The sequence below is a fragment of the Lolium rigidum genome, chromosome 2 (assembly GCF_022539505.1).
Source record: "Lolium rigidum isolate FL_2022 chromosome 2, APGP_CSIRO_Lrig_0.1, whole genome shotgun sequence".
In the NCBI taxonomy this organism is placed as follows: Eukaryota; Viridiplantae; Streptophyta; class Magnoliopsida; order Poales; family Poaceae; genus Lolium; species Lolium rigidum.
The window spans coordinates 210,738,426-210,760,314 of record NC_061509.1 but is presented as its reverse complement, the minus strand read 5'-3'; positions in this window follow the sequence as shown (position 1 = coordinate 210,760,314).

Sequence of the window (21,889 nt, the reverse complement as noted above, 5' to 3'; positions counted from 1 at the left end):
CACGGATGGGGATTTAAAAGGCTATCCCAACCTACGGCAGTGCCTCCAACACCCCGCAGCTCTACCAGTCCGTTGGCGTGCAGAAGGGAAAAGATACAGCTGACTTCCCCAGAGCCATTGTAGATCTTATGGATAATGCGATATGTACGGCGCTAGAATCACTGGACGGCATTGGTACTTAATCCTAGATGAGTAGTACCCATGCAATGGAACCTCCACCATATCAACACATACCATGGTTCCATTGCCCACCACATAGTCATATTCATAATTGTGAAATAATACTTTGCTTTTCAATGCATGAGTGATAAGTATAGTACTTTGCATATAGTTTGATACAAATAATCAAATGACATGAGCAAGCGATGAACTTGCCTTTCTTGACTGCAAGATTATGCAGGCAAAAGCTTTGATACGTGATAACTCCAATTCTGAAATACCATCATCGTCCGGTAAGGACAATGTTTAAAGAACTGTCAAAGATGCTATAATGCATAGTATGAGATGCAATCGTCCCGAGCGTAACCTAACCTCGATGATTTGGGATGGATGAGTTGTAAAGCTTCTTTAAGGTTGGTTGCACTTTTAGAATGGTTCTCAAACAAGGTTCTTATTAGGGTTTGGTTATATTAGCATCATAACCAAGTGATATAAGGCATCATAACAATCATACACATAAAGAATAATGATGGAATAATATGTAAGGAACAGTTGTCAATTTTAAGTTCTACAGAACATGGTTGATGATTACTTATACTATACTTCAAAAGAATAACTTTTGAAGAACATGTTGTTTAAGAAATAATGAGTATTTCAAAGAAGGATTAAGGCTTCTAAGGTTTGATTGACATTTGTACTTCAAAAGAATAACTTTTGAAGAACAGGTTAAATAAGAATATGAACTACTATACATAGAAGCTATGGCTTTCTAGGGTTTACTATTGGATTCATTTAGTTCACTAACAGGAACTAGTTAGGTTCTTTAAGTAGAATGGGTTTATATGTAGCAAGTATTGGTAGAGTTATTACTATGGTTTCCCATATACATCATATCAAAAGATGGTTATTAAGATGGTTCCATAGGTTTGCTATTAGGTTTACTATGGCTTCACATTTGCTTTACGAAATAACCTCTAATGGTTTCTAAGCTAAGTGGCTTATCATTTCCTAAGTAGGGTTTAGTAGAATAGGAGCATGTGATGTGCATTACTACACAAGATTGGTATTAGGGTTTATCATTATGGTGCTACTAGGGTTTGATGATTGAGGTTGATCATAATGGTATGGTATATAGAAGTGGTGATCAATGGTACTAATTCAATTAACAAGTTAGGGTTTATACCTAGGTGATACTAGTGAATCATATAGGTTTTAATTAAAAATAGGAACATGAAATGATAATCTCATGTGACTTGGTTTTATGCTAGTGGATCATAAGCATGCATTCAATTGTGGCTTATTAGGGTTCTATATGTCAAATAAATCTCACATGATCACATGGGATAAGCAACTAGGGTTTTAGAGTTAAATCATTTTAGAATGATCACATAAAATAATGGGATCCAGATTCTAACTTATAATAAAACTAGGGTTTCTAAATTATGATCCAATACTTAAAGTAATACTTGGTACTATAACTAATGTGATTAAGTACTTTAAATAGAGTTATTAATAATTTTAACATGCTATTAATTTTTAGAGGGTTTAAGAATTAAAATAATTACTAGTTAGGGTTTAATTAGAAATCAGGGTTTCCTAATTATTGTTAGGTTTTAAAGTAATGACTTGTTAAATAAAGATGTTTAAGTAAATAAGTTTTGGAATAACCAAAATAATATTGGCTTATAATATTTTCTTGAGTTATTACTATTTACAGAAAATAGAAAATAATAATTTGCAAATTAGGGTTTATGAATTACCACTATTAATTAAGTTAATGCAAATATGATAAATAAAATTAATCTTAACATTTTACTTAGTTACTGAATAGTTAAAATTTAATTTTGAGACTTCACTAATTATTGATTTCAAATTGTATTTTAAATAATTGAAATGGCATAATTAATAAGGTTAAAATAAGTGAATTTTGATTTTGACACACATTTTTGTTTTATATTTTATTTGAAGAGAGTTTATTTTTGTGAACATTTTGATATATTATTCATATTTTTCTGAGTTGAAATGAATTTTATACAATTTTGCAAAGTTTCGGTGATTTTCTGGAATTTGAAATAAAGCAAAAACACTAAATGTACCGGTTCACACCTAGCTGCAGACACTGACGAGTGGGACCGTTGACTAGATCAGTTGCCACGATGGCAACGACCAGTCAACATTGACCCGTGACCCCACACGACACGTTGGCGTTGCCGGCGGCTAAACGCCGGCGACCAATTTACGGCGGCGCTACGCTACAGGGCCTCCCAGGATGGGCTACTGATGGTCTCCGAATCTCCTCAACATGCTGAGAATGATGGTGGCGTTGGTTTAGTAAGGGAATCACCGGAGCTTCGTCGGAAACCATGTCCCGTGGCGGTGCACTCCGGCGAGGTGGCTAAACGGAGCTACAGACGTCGATAGGATGCGGGAGTATGCTCTACAGACGCGGAATCTCACCGTGAAGCTCAAGGTGTGGTCGGCTCCGGCGATGGTCGACGGAGACGACGGCGATTGATGATTTCCCGGTGAACTGCTGCGGAAGGGAACGTCGAAATTGAGTCGATTCCTTGCTCCCCTTGATGCTCTGCTCCTCCAGTGTGCTCCTGGAGTCCAGGCGCTCCTCCTGGACCGCTCAATCGACCTCGGGGTGGCCTCCTCCGTCGAACTCGTCCTCGACTCCGGCGACACAGAGTAGAAGATGGAGAGAGTTTGGTTGAGTTCGAGAGGGAATGGTGAGGCAGTGAAGCATTAGGGTTTCAGTGCGGAGCTCTAGGCGTATTTATAGACCACGACGAGGTCTAGTTCGTCATCTCGCCGGCGGCAGGGGTGGAGATGTTCTGGCGACGGTGAAGTGTATTTGGGCACGAATCTTGATGTCTTCGGATAGGCTCGGACGCGAGGATGATAGTGTGGAGCTCTAGAACCTTCTGCGGCATCCGGGGTGAGCTTATCCACGACGAGGACGTGGCCAGAGCTCCTCTCTACGCTGTCGACGCCGTGGAGGAAGATGAAGACGATGACTTGCCTCGCACGATTTTTGAAGCAAGCCGAAACGGTACCTGGGTTGTTTTCGTTCGTGGGTTGGGCCGAGTCTAGGCTGAGTTGGTTGGCTTCGGTCTGCTGCTGTGCCGGGCTACGTCGTGGGTTGCTGCTGGGCTGCGACGGCCTGCCAGGTAAGTTTCCCTCTCATTCTCTTTTAAATTTCTGTTTTGAATTTTGTTTTCTATTTTCTGTTTTGAATTCAAATTTGACTTCTGCTTGTTCTTGCAGGTTCTAAACTATTTGAATATCAACATAAATTGATAATAATGCTTACTGTATAATCTTGTTGTTTAAAAAATATTTAGTTTAGGATTTAATTGATATCTTGTGAGGCTTAAGTAAAATAAACATGGTTTAGTTATTTATTTCAGTTCCCTTTTTAATTTAAGAACAAAATCTGTTTAAATGATTTGAAATTTAGATTATGTGAATGATGAACATATTCTATTTTGCAAGTGCTTAACCATATTGATTATTCATATAGAATTTAGGTATGACTAGGGTTTAACAAATGGGAAAGAGAATGGAATTGTTTTATGATTTCATGTGGAGAATTACTTCTAAGGGTTTAAGAAGATGATTAAATAAACTCTATAATTACTAATCTTGCTTAGCAACTTGTAACTTGGATTACTTAGGATAATTCCCAAGCTCATCATTGGTCAATTCACTTTCTAAGGTGATGGTTCAAACTATGATACATTTTCCTATTGGGTTAACTAAACAAGTACTTGGGATACCAAATAGAATTGGATATTGGTTTCACTCTTCTCGCCAAATGGCATTTAGTCATTAGGTATGTAAGACTTGGTTTTATCCTTGTGATCCATGATACACAAGGTGGGACATAATAGTTTATGTGGGATGAAGTCTATGTGAAAAGGTTTATGGTCTTGGGAATACTTTACTATTCGAAGTATTAAATAGGCATGAGGTATGGCAGGGTTCTACTTATAATCCAAAGTGATGCTTGGATTGGAATTCAAATATGGCTTAGGGTTTTAGTAATGATCAACAATGTGATACACAACTAGGATTAAGATTTGGTACAAGCTTTGATCATGTTTTAGTGACTAGGGTTATCCTCCTCACTTAGGTAGAATTATTGTATCAAGGAAATGCTAGGTTTGGCTCAAGTGTTTGGATAGGCAAGGTTTAAATACAACATCATTAGTACTCTATACAAGGCATGAGTATTGGTCTGGATTAACTACTATTGATATATTTATCATTTCATGTGAAGAATGTGATCTATGGATTACATATATAGATTTAACTTATCATCTCAATTTATAAGGTAAGATCATGCATTAGGCATGATCCATTTATTCCTCACTAGTCTCTCTTCTTTAATACCTCTCTCAACACACTCACTTAGATTCTTAGGGTTTATGATCATCACCCAATTTTTTATGATCAAAGTATTGGTCTCATAATAATTCATTAGTGAATCATGGTTCTCTCTCCAAGATTAAAGGTTGGTTTAAACAAGTAAGATGTAATACTACTCCAGTATTCTCTAGGATAGACATGGCTATGGTTAGTACTATAACTTCTCTCACTTCTCAATGTCTTGGAATATCCTAAGGTCCTACTCAAGAGATGATGATATGATCCTCTAAATATATGGTTTGCCTAGGAATACTACCTTGGTATCTTCTGTAGCTTGTTCTTCATGAAATCTGATAAACCTGCATCTTGTGGTATGCCTCCACCTCCTAGTTTCTTCATCTTGATCCTAGCTAATTCACATGGAAGGTCTCAAGTGTTTGGTTTCCTTGTAGCATGGTACAAGATGTCCAAATGGATGAAGGGTGTGGCTCTATTTATAGGCTTGGGCAAGCTCTAATATCATGACACCTACGTGGTGACTCTTGTGTTGGTTAGATGAGTAAGGTGCTTGGTTGTCATGCCCTCATCCATAGCAATCCTTTGAGCATGAGGTGGCAAGTCTTGGGATGCAAGTCATGTAGATATTTTCATCCTATGTGGCATGATCATTATCCTCTCATATGATTTATATTTGGATAGCCAAGTGGCATTTGTTACTAAATATCTTGTGGATGGTTTTATTATTGTGGATGAGTCACTATATCCTATTTGATTTATATTATAATATTGGTCAAAAGGTTAAGGTTGAAGGTTATTCCTAAATTTTGGATAGTTGGGGTTGATTTCACCAAGGCATGATCATATGAGTTTCAAAATACTCATAGTTAGTTTTATTTAAATAGTTTGGACTATAATTCGTAATGTAAATGGATTTAGTTTTATGATATTCCATGTATTTAATAAGTTATGATCTAAGTAAGAATGTGTGGCCTTTATGAAATTTAGACCCTGTGATTTACCTTATTTATTAATAAGTTTAGAAGTGAATTAAATTACACACCAAGGTAGTTGCTAACTTTTAAGTGTTAATAAGTTAGGGTTTGATTCTTAAAGAATGTGTTGTTGTAAGGAATACCATGTTGAGATCTTTTATAAGATCTTGTAGTTGATCCTTACTTAAGGTGTTGTTTGTTGTAAATCTACTTCTATTTGATCTAGCCCATAGATCAAATCATCTTTACCCAAAATAGGGTTTTAGCAAAGATCACAGTGAAGTTTATAGCGCTTGACTTGATGATCTACTTCAATTCCAGCAAGTCAAGTGAAACTTCAGTTACTGTCGTAAGTTTTATTTGAAAACGCGAAAATTCCCCGGATTTTCTATGCATGAATGCAATGCACACTTTGGTGTTTCTCATTTTGTAGCCTCTAAACCTGGGATATTACACGGTGTCTACTGCAAGCAGGGGGCGCGCTGGCGACGGCGACGGTGGTGATCTAGAGGGGTGGAAGTCGGCTCGTGCGTGTGTATGAGGTGGGAAATCGATGTGTCTGGCTGCCAGGCGGAGCCCATGCTCACTTTCAGACGTGCCGCCAGCGCGCCCGATTCATGTCCTTGGCGAAGGGGTCGGCACGGGGTTGCCGGTGATTCTATTGGGCTCGAAAATTGGCCGGCGCCGTTTGGGGCGTACCGGTGCGAGCCCATTTTTGGGTAAGGAGGGCGCCGGTGGAGATGCTCTAACGTTAGAGCATCTCCACCGGTGCCCTCCATAGCGCCGTTTGGGGCATACTAACGATTCTATTGGGCTCGAAAATGCTATCGGGCCGCTATGGAGGGCGCCGGTGGAGATGCTCTAACGTTTGTAATGTTAAGGCCTAAGGTTTATCTAGACACACTTCAATCTGAGAATTTGGTCGGACCTAAGAGCATCTCCAGTCGCCTCCCCCAAAGTGTCCCCCAAAGTAATTTGGGGCGCGCCGGACCAGAAAACGGTTCCAACCACGTCCCCCAAAGCCGAATTTTGTTCGGCGCGCCCCGATACGGTGTTCGGCGCCCCCAGCCCGTCCCCACCCCACAGGGGATGCACCGGGGACGCCGGACACACCAAAAAGCGAGGCGGGGAGTGGCAGGACCGACCCATCAGCGGCACAATAAATTTTAACCTAACCGTCGCCTACCTCGCGACGGAAGTTATTGGCGCGCAGCGACGGTGCAGTTCCCGCAGAGGCACAGCGACGCGTCTCGTCGCGCCTAGCTCTGCGTGCCGGTGTTAATGAGCGCCACCGCTCCCCCGCCTCCCTCCGTCCTATAAAAAGGGCCGCCTCCCATCGTACCTCTCACACACAAACCCTAGCGCCTCTTTCCCCAACCCTAGCCGCCACCATCTCAACAAGAGTCGATGCCATGTCTGGTAGAGGCGGAGGCCGAGCTCGCGGCCGTGGTCGTGGTCGTGGCCGCGGCGAGCTGCACGCTTGCCGTCGCCCTGCCACGCCGTCGTCTTCATCGTCGGAGATGGACGTGGAGCCGGGCGTGCTTGTTCGAGTTCGTCCCGATCCTCAAGGGCGACCATGCGGCATCCGGAGGGCTGACGGACTCCTTCGCCGAGTACGTCGCCGGCGACGACCGCCCGCGCACGATGCATCTGCGGGAGGCTTCGTGCGGCTACTACCGGTGGATCGTCGACGTGATCTATGACGCGCTCGGCAAGATGTACCTCCACATCGGCGCGGGAGAAGTTCGCGCGCCACCACAGCCTCGAAGCCGGCTTCATCCTCCTGTTCTCCTACTTTGGCGACGGGGACATGAGCGTGAAGGTCTTCGACGAGACGCGCTGCCGCCGCGACTACCACGGCGGCGGCATCGATGATGAAGAGTGTTGTTTCTTCGCAGCGAATACGTGCACCGAAGTTTCGGATGTTCGTCTCATCGGTAGAACCAACAAGGGCACCATCTCTCGCTGGATTTTTCGTTTATGTATTTGGGTGTGCCCTCGAGTATTCTTTCTTAGCAGCGAACACAGGAAACCTTCGATGCACGGCCTAGTTAGGTTTAGTTTTTTTACAAAATTTTATATTTGTGTCCACCATGGTGTTAAACGATGACAATCGTAGAGGATGCGATCCTCCTTGTACAGATAAACATGACAGATAACTACGTAGGTTGTTAGCCATGTTGTAATCTTAACAAACTTGTAAGCCCTAGCTCCCACGAGCTGTATATATATATCGATCCTGGCCGATGTATTTTGACACGGCATAAACCAATCTTTCCTTCTACTGTGTTGCTTTTATATGGTATCAGAGCCGATACTTCCACACGACGGCCATGGCTCCGACCACTACGCCGTCCACCATGCCGATCAACATCGCGGCCACGCTGAGCGCCGCCATCTCCATCAAGCTTGATCAGGAGAACTACCTGCTTTGGAAGGCTCGAGGCTTTGCCGGCTCTCTACGGCAACGATCTGTTCGGGTTCGTCGACGGCTCCAACTCGCTGCTGCGCAAAACGCATCGCCGCCACCGTCGGGAGCTCGACCAGGTCGACAACCCCGAGTATGCAGCCTGGCACAAGCAGGATCAGCAGGTCCTTAGTGGCTTGCTCACCTCCCTCACCCCGCCGTCCTCGGCCACGTCCAACTTCTCAAGACGTCGGCGCAGGTTTGGGAGGCGTTGGATCGGACTTTCGCGTCCAGGTCCAAGGCGCGGATCGTGCAGCTCCGCACCGCGCTGGTGAAGCCGAAGAAGAGGGACACGTCGATGTCCAGCTACTTCCATCACACCAAGAAGATCGCCGACACGATGGCGACCATCGGCAACCCACTCGGGGACGACGAGATCGTCTCCTACATCCTGGCTGGTGCGGGCGAAGACCACGAGAACTTCACCACGTCAATGACCGTGATCGCCGCCAATGAAGACTTCACTCGCGAGTGACCTGTACGGGCATCTGACCGCATACGAGGCGCGGACAGGCGGGCGCTCCTCCGGCGGGCACAACGACGCTGCTTTTCAGCACTCCGCCAACAACACCTACCGCGGCGGCGGAAGAGGCTTTCAGCGTGGAGGAGGTGGCCGCGGCCGCGGTGACGGAGGCCGCGGCAATGGAGGAGTCCGCTACGGCGGCTACAATGGCGGCGGCTACAACGGCGGTGGCTATAATGGCGGTGGCTACAACGGTGGCGGCCACGGCGGAGGCCATGGCGATGGCTCTGGGCGCGACGGCAATGCCTAGGGCGGAGGACGAGGACGTGGTGGCAACAAGTCGACGTGCCGGATCCGTGGCATCTATGGCCACGACGCTCCGAGGTGCTACTCGCGCTTCAACCACGCCATCCAACCCGAGACCTCAAATCGCGCCGCCGCCCACTACTCCAACACCGGCGACGGCGGCTTCAACAACGACGCCAAGCGGGTACCTGGACTCGGGTGCCACCGATCATATGACGAACGATGCGGGAGCGACTCCATGTCCACGAGAACTACGGAGGCAATGAGCAAATTCAGGTTGCCAACGGTAAGCATATACCCATCTTACATATTGGTGATTCTAGCTTATCCGGTTCAACTCGCAATCTCCACCTATCCAATGTTCTGCACTCTCCGTATATCGGCAAGAATTTACTTTCCACTCATAAACTTGCTAATGACAATGATTGTTTTGTGGAGATTCATCCTTCATCTTTTTGTGTTAAGGATCTCAAAACGAGGGCAACCCTGCTCAGAGGTAGAGCGCACGGCGGTACTGTACCCGGTTCCACCACATCGGCCCCATCACCGACGATGCCTTCCGCAAGCACACTCCATCGCTCTCTCAAGGAAGCTGTGGCACCGCCGCCTCGGACACCCTGCTCTACCTATCGTTCAAGCAATTCTTCAATCAAATAAATTAGGTCCTCTACAAAATAATGGAGTGCCACACGTGTGTGATACGTGTCAGTAGGCAAAACTCCACCAGCTGCCATATGCAGTTTCTAGTCGTGTTTCCACCTCTCCCTTAGAACTTGTCCATACAGATGTATGGGGTCCAGCAATCAGATCAGCTGGCGGGTTCCGTTATTATGTTAGTTTTCTTGATGATTTTAGTAAGTTTACCTGGTGTATCTGCTGAAACATAAATCGGATGTCGAACATGTGTTTTATCGGTTTCAAAAACACGTTGAACTCTCTCTTGGAACGAAAATCCTCTCGGTACAATCTGATTGGGGAGGGAATATCAAAAATTGCATCGGTATTTTAATTCCACCGGTATCTCACATCGCATCTCTTGCCCCCACACACATCAACAAAATGGGGCGATTGAACGGAAGCATAGGCATCTGGTTGAGGCTGCGTTAGCACTTCTCGCTCGGTCTTCTGCTCCACTTCGTTTACGGGATGATGCAGTTCTTACAGCTTGTTACCTAATAAATCGCATGCCTAGTCGTGTCATTCAAAACTCCATCCCAGTGACCAAACTCTTCAAGAAAAATGTTGATTACAGTTTCCTTCGCGTCTTCGGATGCGCGTGTTGGCCCAACTTACGACCATACAACAACCATAAACTCAGTTTTAGGTCTCGACTATGTGTATTTCTTGGATACAACTCCAATCACCTTGGCTTCCGATGTCTAGATCGCTCGACAGGGCGCATATATGTATCTCGGGACGTAGTGTTTGATGAACACGTCTTTCCATTCGCTCGAGATTCCACACGGCACATTCCTCCCACGAAGCTGCGATACTTCTTCCCGAACCGGATACGGATGATCCGCTATGTGCGTGATGCGGCAAATGCTACTGACGGTATTCCTCCTCTTGTTTCAGGTACTCATCCAGAACTTCACGTCGGTCCAGATCACATCGCCACACATGCACCACCTCTTGACGACCACGTCGATCAGGAGGAACCGGATCATGATGGGCCAGGCGGAGATGCACCCTCCGGCGAGTCCCCTCCGCGGACACCGTCGCCTACGGCCCATGGACCGGCACCAGAAACCCCGTCTGTCTCGGCGCAACCCTCTGACAGTTCGCCTGCGTCGAGTGCAACCGATGATCATGGCATCCTAGCTCGCACTCCAGCTCTTCCTGCTCGCAGAACGATCAAGCCAGTGAAGTTGTTTGACGGAATCATTCGGTATGACTCCAAGAAAAGAGCTTTTGCAGCTGAACCCACATCCCATGTCGATGCACTTGCCGATCCAGCTTGGAAGTCAGCAATGGATGATGAGTATCGTGCCTTGCGTCTCAATAATACCTGGCGACTCATCGATCCCCCACCAGGCCGCCACATTGTTGGCTGTAAGTGGGTGTTTAAGATCAAGCAGAAGTCTGATGGATCTATCGATCGATACAAAGCCAGGTTAGTCGCAAAGAGGTTCACTCAACGTCAGGGTATTGATTATCTCGACACTTTCTCGCTTGTCGTCAAGCCCGCTACTGTTCGTCTGATATTGTCTATCGCTGTGTCGAGAGGATGGCAGCTGCGGCAAGTTGATGTCCAGAACGCTTTTCTCCACGGCGATATCCAGGAGGAGGTGTATATGTCTCAGCCTCCAGGTTACGTCGACAAAAATCATCCTAATCGGGTGTGCCGTCTTCAGAAATCGTTGTATGGACTGAAACAATCACCCCGGGCGTGGTATTCTAAGTTGAGCTCCAAACTTCAGTCTTTGGGTTTTGTTCCTTCTCGAGCGGACACCTCTCTCGTTCATCTTCATTGACAAGAGGGTAGTGATCTATATTTTGATCTATGTAGATGATATGATCATTACTGGATCGTGCAAGCCAGCTGTGGACATACTGATGGCGAAGCTATGTAGATCTTTTGCTGTGAAAGATCTGGGGAAGTTGTCATACTTTCTTGGAGTTGAGGTAACGGACACACCTAGTGGAATTGCTCTAACTCAGACTAAATATGCATCAGATATTCTCCGACGAGTGAATATGCATAACTGCAAGGACATAGGCACTCCAATGTCCCCGACAGAAAGGCTCAGTAAATTCTCTGGAACAAGTCTCACTGATGATCTGGCATTCAGTTACAGAAGTACCGTAGGAGCTTTACAGTATCTGTGCTTGACCAGGCCGGACATTTCCTTCGCAGTAAATCGAGTTTGCCAATTTCTGGCTACTCCAACTGATGTGCATTGGTCAGCGATAAAGCGGATGCGAGATATGTGAAGGGTACGATTAACCTTGGACTTCAGTTTCAGAGATCGTCATCTGCGAGCTTAGTGTCTACACAGATGCAGACTGGGCTGGATGCCCAGATGATCGGAGGTCGACCGGTGGTTATGCTGTGTTCTATGGACCCAACTTGGTGTCCTGGAGCTCTCGGAAACAGCCAACAGTAAGTCGTTCGAGTACAGAAGCAGAGTACAAGGCAATAGCAAACGGGACCGCAGAGGTGTCTTGGCTGCAGTCAGTCCTTAGAGAACTAGGAGTGTTCCAAGGACAGGCACCTACGTTGTGGTGTGATAACTTGGGTGCGACCTTCCTCACAGCGAATCCTATATTTCATGCGAGGATGAAACATATAGAGATAGACTTTCATTTCGTCAGAGAGAAAGTCTCAGCTGGTGCACTGAAAGTTCAGTTCATTTCATCGCAAGATCAACTGGCAGATATATTCACTAAGGCTCTAAGTCGAGATACGTTTGACAGATTGAAATTTGATCTTTGTCTAGCCAGTACACGTTCGGATCGAGAGGGGCTGTTAAACAATGACAATTGTAGAGGATGCGATCCTCCTTGTACAGATAAACATGACAGATAACTACGTAGGTTGTTAGCCATGTTGTAATCTTAACAAACTTGTAAGCCCTAGCTCCCACGAGCTGTATATATATATATCGATCCTGGCCGATGTATTTTGACACGGCATAAACCAATCTTTCCTTCTACTGTGTTGCTTTTATACATGGTTCAAACTATGTATTAGTTTGTGGAAACCATGTTCCAAATTATGTCTTCCTGTAAACCACAATCCCAATTATGTATTAGTTTGTGAAAATTGAAATAAAAATACCAAAAAAAATAGTTTAATGTTTGGGGGTAGTGTTTGGGGCATGCGGCTGAGGAGCGACGTCCCCCAAATACGATATGAACAAAACATGTCCCCTAACCGCTTAATTCGGCGTGGTTTGGGGGTGGTTGGGGACCCGACTGGAGATGCTCTAATTCCGCTCTGTTCGAGGCGCTTTTGACGGGATTTCCATCACCGTGCGATTCCAATATGCTTCTCTCTCCATTCTGTGCTAGGCATGGTCGCACGCTCAATGTTTATAACTACTATCACAAAACAATCTTTTGATCTGTGTCATGTTTTTAAATCCTTGTTTTGATTTTTGTTCAAAAAAAAAATCCTTGTTTTGATTTGGGTGCGGTGACAATTGACATGCACTATACATGATAGATAAATAAAAATAACAGCTCCATCGGCTTGCCATGTTCGTTGTGCTGTTGGTACAGCAAGGTAGCGGGCCAAAAATGGTGGGTTTTATTGTTCACGAGGAACTTTGGGCTTCCACATCATATTTTTTAAAGAGCATCTTCAGTCGTGTTCAAAGTAATTTGGGGCGCGTCGGATAAAAAAACGTTCCTAGCCGTGTTCCCCAAAGCTGTCTTTTGTTCGGCGTGTTTCGATACAGTGTCCGGCGCCCCGAGCCCATCGCCGTCCCACAGGGGACGCACCGGGGACGCCGGACGCACCGAAAAGCGAGGCGGGGAGTGACGGGGCCGACCCTTCAGCGGCACATTAAATTTTAACCTAACCGTCGCCTACCTCGCGACGGAAGTTATTCGTGCAGTGACAGTGTCATTCCCGCAGAGGCACAGCGAAGCGTCTCGTCGCGCCTTCGGAAGAACCAACAGGGGCACGCTCACCAGCTGGATTTTCCATTTTGGGTGACTGGGTGTGCCCTCGAGTGTTCTTTCTTAGCAGTGAACGCACGAAACCTTCGATGCCCGAACTAGTTAGGTTTAGTTTTTTTGCAATCTTTTATATTTGTTTTCAACCATGGTTCAAACTATGTATTAGTTTGTGGAATATTTCTTGTCTTTATTGAAATAAAAATGCAAAAACATAAAAAAGAATATTTTAATGTTTGGGGGCGGCCTTTGGGGACGCGGCTGGGGAGCGACGTCCCCCAAACGCGGCACGAGCAATCCAGCGCGCTTTGGAGGACGGTTTGGGGGACGCGATTGGAGATGCTCTAAAGCCGCAAAAAAAGGTGGCGAGACAGACGATGGCGAACGCAACGTGGGAACGCGGGTACACGCATGGAGAAAAAGGGAGTCCAGGCGACGCATCGAGAACGCACGCCATAATTTCCCTCACCGCCCACTCTCCCCTTCCACCTTGCTATTCTCACCCACCCTCTCCTGTTCCTCCTATCTCCTCTCTTCACCGGTGGTTCCACTTCCGCTGGTAGATCCATGAAATCCATAACGAGGATGGAAGAACGGGCAATTGAAGCCATAATCGAGCATGCCTTCATCGATGTTGAGCCGAATGCTTAGCTTCTTCCACGGTTCAAGCTCTGCTCATCGAGGTTCAACAATGGCGTTATGTCCTGAATTTGATCTTATCCGTACAACGGTAGTTATAAGTTCCTATCTCACATACACGTGATATTTAGGGTTAACTACCAGTTCAGGTTGTAGATTATCCTACTTATCCTTTTTGTATCCTTGAACATCTTCCTTCTAATAATCAAATCTATGTCCAGGCATGTGTTTTCCATGATTTCATTGTGCCAAATTGGGCGGATGTGGTTTTTAGGGTGCATGGATGACAGATTTGGGAGTTTTCACTATTTATGCCGATGATTAAAATGTAGCACTATAGCGTGAAGAGATACTTCTACCGAACCTAGTGTTGTGATCAAGAAACCTTAATTGATCTTGTCCTCGGTTCAATAGGATCATCTCTTTATTACGGTTCTGCTTTGTTATAATAGGTTAATTCACTAGTGGAAAACAGGCCTTTTGATCCGGGTGGTTAGGGCCTTTTGTCGCGGGCGGCCAGCCGCGACAAGCAAGGCGCGATAAAAGGGTGGCCTTTTATCCCGGGTCACTTACGACCCGCGACATAAGGTCCACCACGTGGCAGCCGCGGGGCGCGCAGGGCACAGGCCCTTTTGTCGCGGGCGGTATTACCACCCGCGACAAAAGGCCTTCTACGTGGCGCGCGCGCAACGCTTCTGCTTTAGGGTTTGAGGGGTGCAGCACCCCTCCCCCCCCCGCCACCGACCGCCTGTTATTTCATTTTTTTCGTTCGAAAATAAAAGTTGCATATATTTGTACGCTACTAGAAGTTGTACACATTCATTCATTATATATATATATAGATCGATCAAACAAATATTGGAAGCAGTAGTCGATTCCCCTTACACATATTCGTAGGTTCCCTACATATATACATGGAGCTCACGATCGACAAACGGTACTAACGACCGTCTATTTGGAGGTAGAACAACTATCTGGACTAAACAAGCCTTTGTTGTTTATTACTTCTCTAACCAAAAGTCCCGCCACTTCCTCCGCGATTCCTAGTGCGTGTTCCTTTGGTTGGAGTCTCGTCCCGTATGAAGTCGACCTATATACGAAAATGAGATGAGTATGACTATATCAGTCTTGATAACGAAATATTGATGATAATAAATAAAGTTGTGAATGTTATTGCTTACGTCGAATTTATTTCTGTTCGCTTCTCGGTGGTTAACATGCGAATGGACTCGCAAACGTAGTATCCACATAGATTCGTCCCTTGTGGCTGCCGGGGGCACGCTACAGGAGTAAATGTTAGCTTCTTTGCAAAGGTAATGTCCTTATGAACATTCTTCAAAGCTTGCCAAGCCCCGCCAGGCAAAAGAATGATTGAATGAGTGGATAATTAATTGATATCTCACGAAAGATAAAAGCGCGGCGATGAAGGAAATTACACTTGGAGCAACTTCACGCAAGTCCTGGAACCCGTCCGGGCCTCTACTCAGTGGGTCTCTTACTTCAACTATTCCCTTATCAGGTTGAATGTCTAGTAGAATCCGATGGAAGCTGCACATGTTATGCATATATACGTCAGGAATTACACTTAACATCGAGTAAGAAAAATTGAATGTGCATAAAAGATCATTAAGACTCTCACTCGTAGTTGTAAGGAAACAATATTGAATCACAGAAATATTGCTGCCCCAAAAACCTTAGTAGGTTTCCCCCCGTTTCTTCGCGTTTATGCTTCACCGTTTCAACATGTATTTTATCTGGGTCAACAAACCCAACATTGATAATATTATTACTTTTGCACTCACTGATCTTCAGTCTGCAAAAGAGAACCCATAAGATATAATGAGTATATATATGCAATGAAAACGAACATGAACTGAATGAAAATGAACTTATATGTAGTTAACAACTTACAAGCAATAGCAACTCATGAGAGATTTGTCGAGGGCTTCTAGATTGAATAACCGCCGAGTTCATTCATCTCAATATGGATCTCCTCGTTTCGGTAGTAATATTCCCATGGTATACTCGCCACGATGTACATTTTTTTCTCCTTGCATGCATCAAGGTACCACTGATGCAAATTCCGCATATGTGTTGGCAGTTTATGCAGCTGCTCTCTGCTGACCAAGTCTTCCCCGTAGACAAATGTAGGAGCTATATCAGCAGTGGGTAGTGCAGCATCTGCGGCACCAAACAATTCGTCCACGGTAACTCCACATTGAGCCGCTAGAGTTGCGGCTTCTTCCATATTGACGAGCACCACCATGTTCCTCGTACACCTTGGGAACATTAAACACTTTGAGTGGTGGGATCGATTGTTTGGGCTGAGCACCGAGGAGGGGAACTTCCTTTCTCTTTTTGCCTTTTGTCGTTTGCTTGGCCTTGAGGGGTGCACTTGTTGAACTTGACCTTTTCTCATCTGCACTTCTAGCTGATGATTTGCTCGTGCCAGCAATGTCCTTCTCCTTAGCCTTTTCATCCTTCTTTGGTCAATAACCTTCGCAAGAGTGCGTGTATAGTCATCCTTCTTCTCGTGTAACTCATACTGCGATGGTGTGTTCGAGAAAACTAGTAGCATATTCTATTTGCTTCTCGTGTATGGCTACGGCGCTGGAGGTTTTGGCTTATGGAAATGATCATAGTTGTGTTTCGCAACAGCGGCCGCATTTTCCTCGACGGTAAGATCCCAAGGACGGGGGAGGAACCTTTGGTACTTTTGGGAGGGGCGACCTCTTGGGGACAGGACTCTTGAAACGCTTCCGGCTGGGTGCATTCCGAGTCTTAGTGGGCGGAGGCGGCGGCGCTGGAGATGGAGATGGAGTACCGATGTCGTGGTCGACGTCGTACCCACGGGGTGATGGTGTCGACATGTGATCAGTAGGAGGAGGTGATGGTGGCCTGCGATCACCTGGAGGAGGTGATGGTGACCCGCTGGGACGACCGGTACTAGGTGCTACCCAGCTGGCAGCCCGATGTTCTTCTTTTCCCGAGAGAATGATTTCTCCCGAGCACCTCTGCGAGTGTAAGCCCCCCATCACCTCCGAGGATATGGAGCTCCAATGTCTCCCCATCGCGGGACAAGCTGAATCCACCCCGACACGAGCATAGCCAGCTGGAATCGGATTGCCATGCCATGTTGCCGGCTCACCTTCAGGTCCAAATGCCGGTAAGACATAGCCGACCGCCACCTTAACAGAAACCTTCCTGAACACCTCATGGAGATCACAAGGTGTTGTCTCCTTGATTCCATCCAAGGGGTCGCCCGGACCGGCATCTATCATCATCCGTGTAGGAGGGGCCTCCGAGTCGGCCACGCTGCTCGTCTCGTCGCCGAGATATTTCAGCGGTATTATCGCGGGCGCTGTCCTTTTAGTTCATTTATCTCCCGCTGCTGCTGCTGAAGCTCCCGCTGCTGCTGGTCAAGTCGGCGTTGGAACTCGGCCATCCGGTCATTCTCGCACCTCCAGCTGGCGTTGTTTAGCTCTCGCTCGGCTTCTATAAGTCTCCGCGTCGGCCGGAAACCCAAGCGACCACGGAACACTAGGGCCGAAGCCTCTTGTTCGTCCTCCCTTCTCAGGATTACCGAGGACAAGCGTCAACAAGTCTTTCTCTCTATCGGGAGCAAACTTTAGTTTTCCCGCCTTTATATCTGTCGTCACTTCAATCCATTTTTGCCTCGGGTACCCTAACCCCGGTGTCACTTTCAACAATGTTCCCCGTCTTCATGTCATACTCACAGCCCATGCGCGAGGAACCAATTTCGAGCCCTTATGTCCCATCCTTCTCGCGTGGGTTCTGGAGTGATCCCGGTCAGCTCCATCTCAGCCTCTTGTGCATCCCACTTAGGCATGGCTCTTCCGTAGCCCCCTCGCCCCGTATGATGGTGATATTTCTTCTCGCTTGCATTCTTCTTGTTTTTCGCTGACAGGTTCACAGCCTCCTCTGATTCTTTGTACCTCACAAATTCTTCCCGGCTTATGCTCCTGCTTCGCTAGGTAGTTCTCGAATACCGGAGGCTTCTTGTCTTTCTTATAATTTTTCCATAACCGGTTCTTATACGCCCGGAAAAGTTCGCCCATCTTCTTAAGAGCCCATTTCTTCACTAGCTCTCGCTGCTTAGCATTCTCGGACTCCGATCCCAAATCCGGCAAAGTGAAATGTGCCATGAGGTCTCCGAAAAGTGTGTCCTTGTACCTATCGGCAACCTGATTTTCGGACACATTCTTCGTCTTGTTCCATTCTCCGACAGTTGATCGGGACACGATCTCTAACCACAACTCCGCACTGATTTTTGAACTTCACTCCGACATTCTCGGGTGCCACCGGTTGGCCTTCCGGTGATATAACTTCAATTGTGAAGTGGTCTTTCTTGGTCAACTTCTTTGCCGGGCCTCGTTTCTCTATCTTATCTTCGGAGGCCTAAGAGAATACATATAGAATTGCATTAATGCCTCTATACTAATGCCTCAATACATATGTACATATAGAATTCCATTAATACCTCGTCACCGGAGCCGTCGTCGGCTTCTCCGTCACCGGAGCCGTCGGCTTCTCCGTCACCGGAGCCGTCGGCTTCTCCATGACCGGAGCCGTCGGGTTCTCCATGACCGGAGCCGTCGGCTTCTCCATCACCGGAGCCGGCTCGGTCGGCTTCCGTACCATCGCGGATCATGTCCTCGAATATGTCTTCCTGTTCCAAGTCCCGTTCGAATTGATCCATTGTTTCGCAAAAGAATTAAATCGATAAGTAAATGTTCAAACACAAACCAAACCCTAACCCTAATCAAACACAAACCAAACCCTAACCCTAATCGGCGACACGTGTTTGCGAGAGGGAGAGGGGTGTCGGCGACGCGTGTTTGCGAGAGGGAGAGGGTCTCGGCGGCGCGTGTTTGCGAGAGGGAGAGGGGTGTCGGCGCGTGTTTGCGAGATGGAGAGTGCGCGTGTTTGCGAGAGGGAGAGGGGTGTCGGCGCGTGTTTGCGAGCGGGAGAGGGCGCGTGTTTGCGAGAGGGGGAGGGTGTCGGCGACGGGTTTTTGCGAGGGGGAGGGAGTCGACGTCGCTTGTTTGCGAGAGGGGTCTCGGCGGGTGTTTGCGAGAGGGGTGTGTTTGCGAGAGGGGTGTGTCGGCGGGTGTTTGCGAGAGGGGTGTGTCGGCGGCCGATCCGAATTTGAACTAACTAATCAAATTTAAACTACAAATTTGAACTAACTAATTACATTTAACAAAAATAAACTAACTAATTACAACAAAATACTTACAAAATTTAAACTACAAATTTGAACTAACTAATTACAACAAAAATAAACTAACTAATTACAACAAAATACTTACAAAAATGAACTAACTAATTACATACTAAAATGTCTATATACAAAAATGAACTAACTAATTACATACTAATTATCTAACTAATAACTAATTACTAAAATGTCTATATACAAAAATGAACTAACTAATTACATACTAATTATCTAACTAATAACTAATTACTAAAATGTCTATATACAAAAATAAACTAACTAATAACTAATTACAAAAATGAACTAACTAATTATACAAATTATCTAACTAAGAAAAAAAAAATTAAAAAAAAGAGGGCCGGCCGGGGCGCCCGCGCCGGCGCTCGCGCACATGGCCGGCGGCTTGTACCTGCGGAGGGGCGCGGCGGCGCGGCGGCGGGGCCGGCACGGGCACGTGGCGGCGGCGGCGGGCGCGCGGCACGGCGGCAATCGACGGCGCGGGCGGCACGCGCGGCGGCAATCGACGGCGGCAATCGACGGCGGCAGAGGCGCGGGCGGCAGAGGGCACGCGCGGCGCAGGGAGCTCGAGGAGGCCTACGGCGGCGACGGCGCGGCGAGGAGATCGACGGCGGCGACGGCGCGGCAGATCGACGGCGGCACGGCAAAATCCGGCAGCCTGGCGGCGTGAATTTCGCTAAGTGTTGGCCTCCGTGTGTCGCGGGTGGGGGCTCCGCCCGCGGGGTTAGGTATTTATACCTAACCCCTTTTGTCGCGGGTGGTGGCACGACCCGTGATAAAGGCCCCCTTTATCACGGGTCGTGCCACCACCCGCGACTAAGGGGTCCTTTATCGCGGGCCGTGGCTCGACCCGCGACAAAAGGGGGTGGGAGGGGGAGGCGGCCGATCCGCGTGAAGCGCATCCAACGGCTCCAGGCCGTTGGATTCAAACGGCCCGGAGCCGTTGGATGCGCTTCACGCGGATCAGGCCTGCAACAGCTTTTTGTGTTTCTGTTTTTTTCTGTTTTTTGTTTTTCTGTTTTTTTTTAATAAAAACTATTATTTCAATAACTTTTAAATGGTAACTCAAAAAGAAAAGTTTTATATATGAAAATTGATCAGAAAAATCCAATGAACATGAATATGATATCCATATAACTATTTGCATCTCGCATCATATCCACTCGTGTCGCGTCCCCGTGCCACGTGTCGCCACCTCTTCCACGTGCCTCGCCCCGCCGACGCCGGCGTGCGACGTGTAGCCACCGCTGCCACGTGCCTCACCCCCGCCGACGCCGGCGTGCGACGTGTAGCCACCGCTAACACGTGCCATGCCCCGCGTGCGCTATATAGAGCGACGAGTGCGGGCGCAACCACACGTCGCCACCGCCTCCGCTCATTCATCTCCGGGATGCCTCCATGTCGTCGAGGGGCGTCCGGTTTCCGTGGCGTTCGAGTGCATCCGAGCGGTAGGTTCACCGCCGAGATACGCGGCCGGTGGCTTCCGCCTCACCCTCGGCACGTACAACACGCCGGAGGAGGCGGCGCGCGCTTACGACGCGGCGGCGTGGCGCTTTCGGCGGCCGGGGCACGACATCAACTTTCCGGGATGTTGAATCGCTAGAGGAGGCGGAGTTCCTCGCGCCACCGCCGTGCCTCGTCACCGACGAGGACCGTCGCCGGCATCGCCAGGTGCAGCGCAGGATCGCCATCGCCGAGCGCGACGAGCAGTTGATGCGCCAGTGGAGGGCGCGGTCCCCCGACGCGTTCTTTGCTAACCTTAGGGCACAACGCAGGTCCAACAGGCGCAACCGTCGGGCCGTCGCCGCCTTCGAGCTCGAGAACTCGAATACAACTTGGACCGAAAACGACCCTCGGTGGGATGACCTTTGGACGGAGACAACCTCCGACGACGAGTAGAGACTAGACTAGTAATTTATCTATTTTATTGTAATTTCAATAAAGTCGTTGTCGGTTCTATTAGTTTAAATTTAGTTTATAAAGTCGTTGTCGGTTGTTTTTGTTCAATAAAGTGGTTGACACGAAATTTATTACGATTGAACCGAAATTAAAGTACTGAGCTCAACTCGAAAAATAAGATACATGGCTAGATTCGAATGTTGGAGCCATTCAATCATAGTCGTGCCTAGTCCTATACACGTCGCCACCGTAGTCATCAAAGTCGCCGACGTCATCGTCGCTAGCATCGGGGTCGCGGTTGTCGAACCTCGGCGGATGACCACGCGTGGGCTGGGATTGAGGGTAGCGCAGGCGGGGGCCACGATAGGCCAGGACGCTCTGGAGAGTCCGGCCGCGCCACCACATCCGACCGGCCGGCCTCGTTGAAGTTCGAAGGAGGCGGGCCGTCCTCCTCGTACTCGGCAACCGCCCTCTCACGCCGATTGATGAAGAAGCCGTCCCAAGTCGGGCCGTAGTCGGGATGCCACCGGGGATTCCTCCGCTGCCCAGGCGTGAGCTCGGAAATAGTAGTGGTTCGTGATGGCCATCTCGCGTGGCACACCTACAGGGATAGGAGGGACCGGTACGCCTCCGACGCTCGGCAACCAGCCGGTCGGACGCGTAGCCGGCGGGCAAGGGTAGTTCGAGGCGCAAGCGCTCCGCCTCCC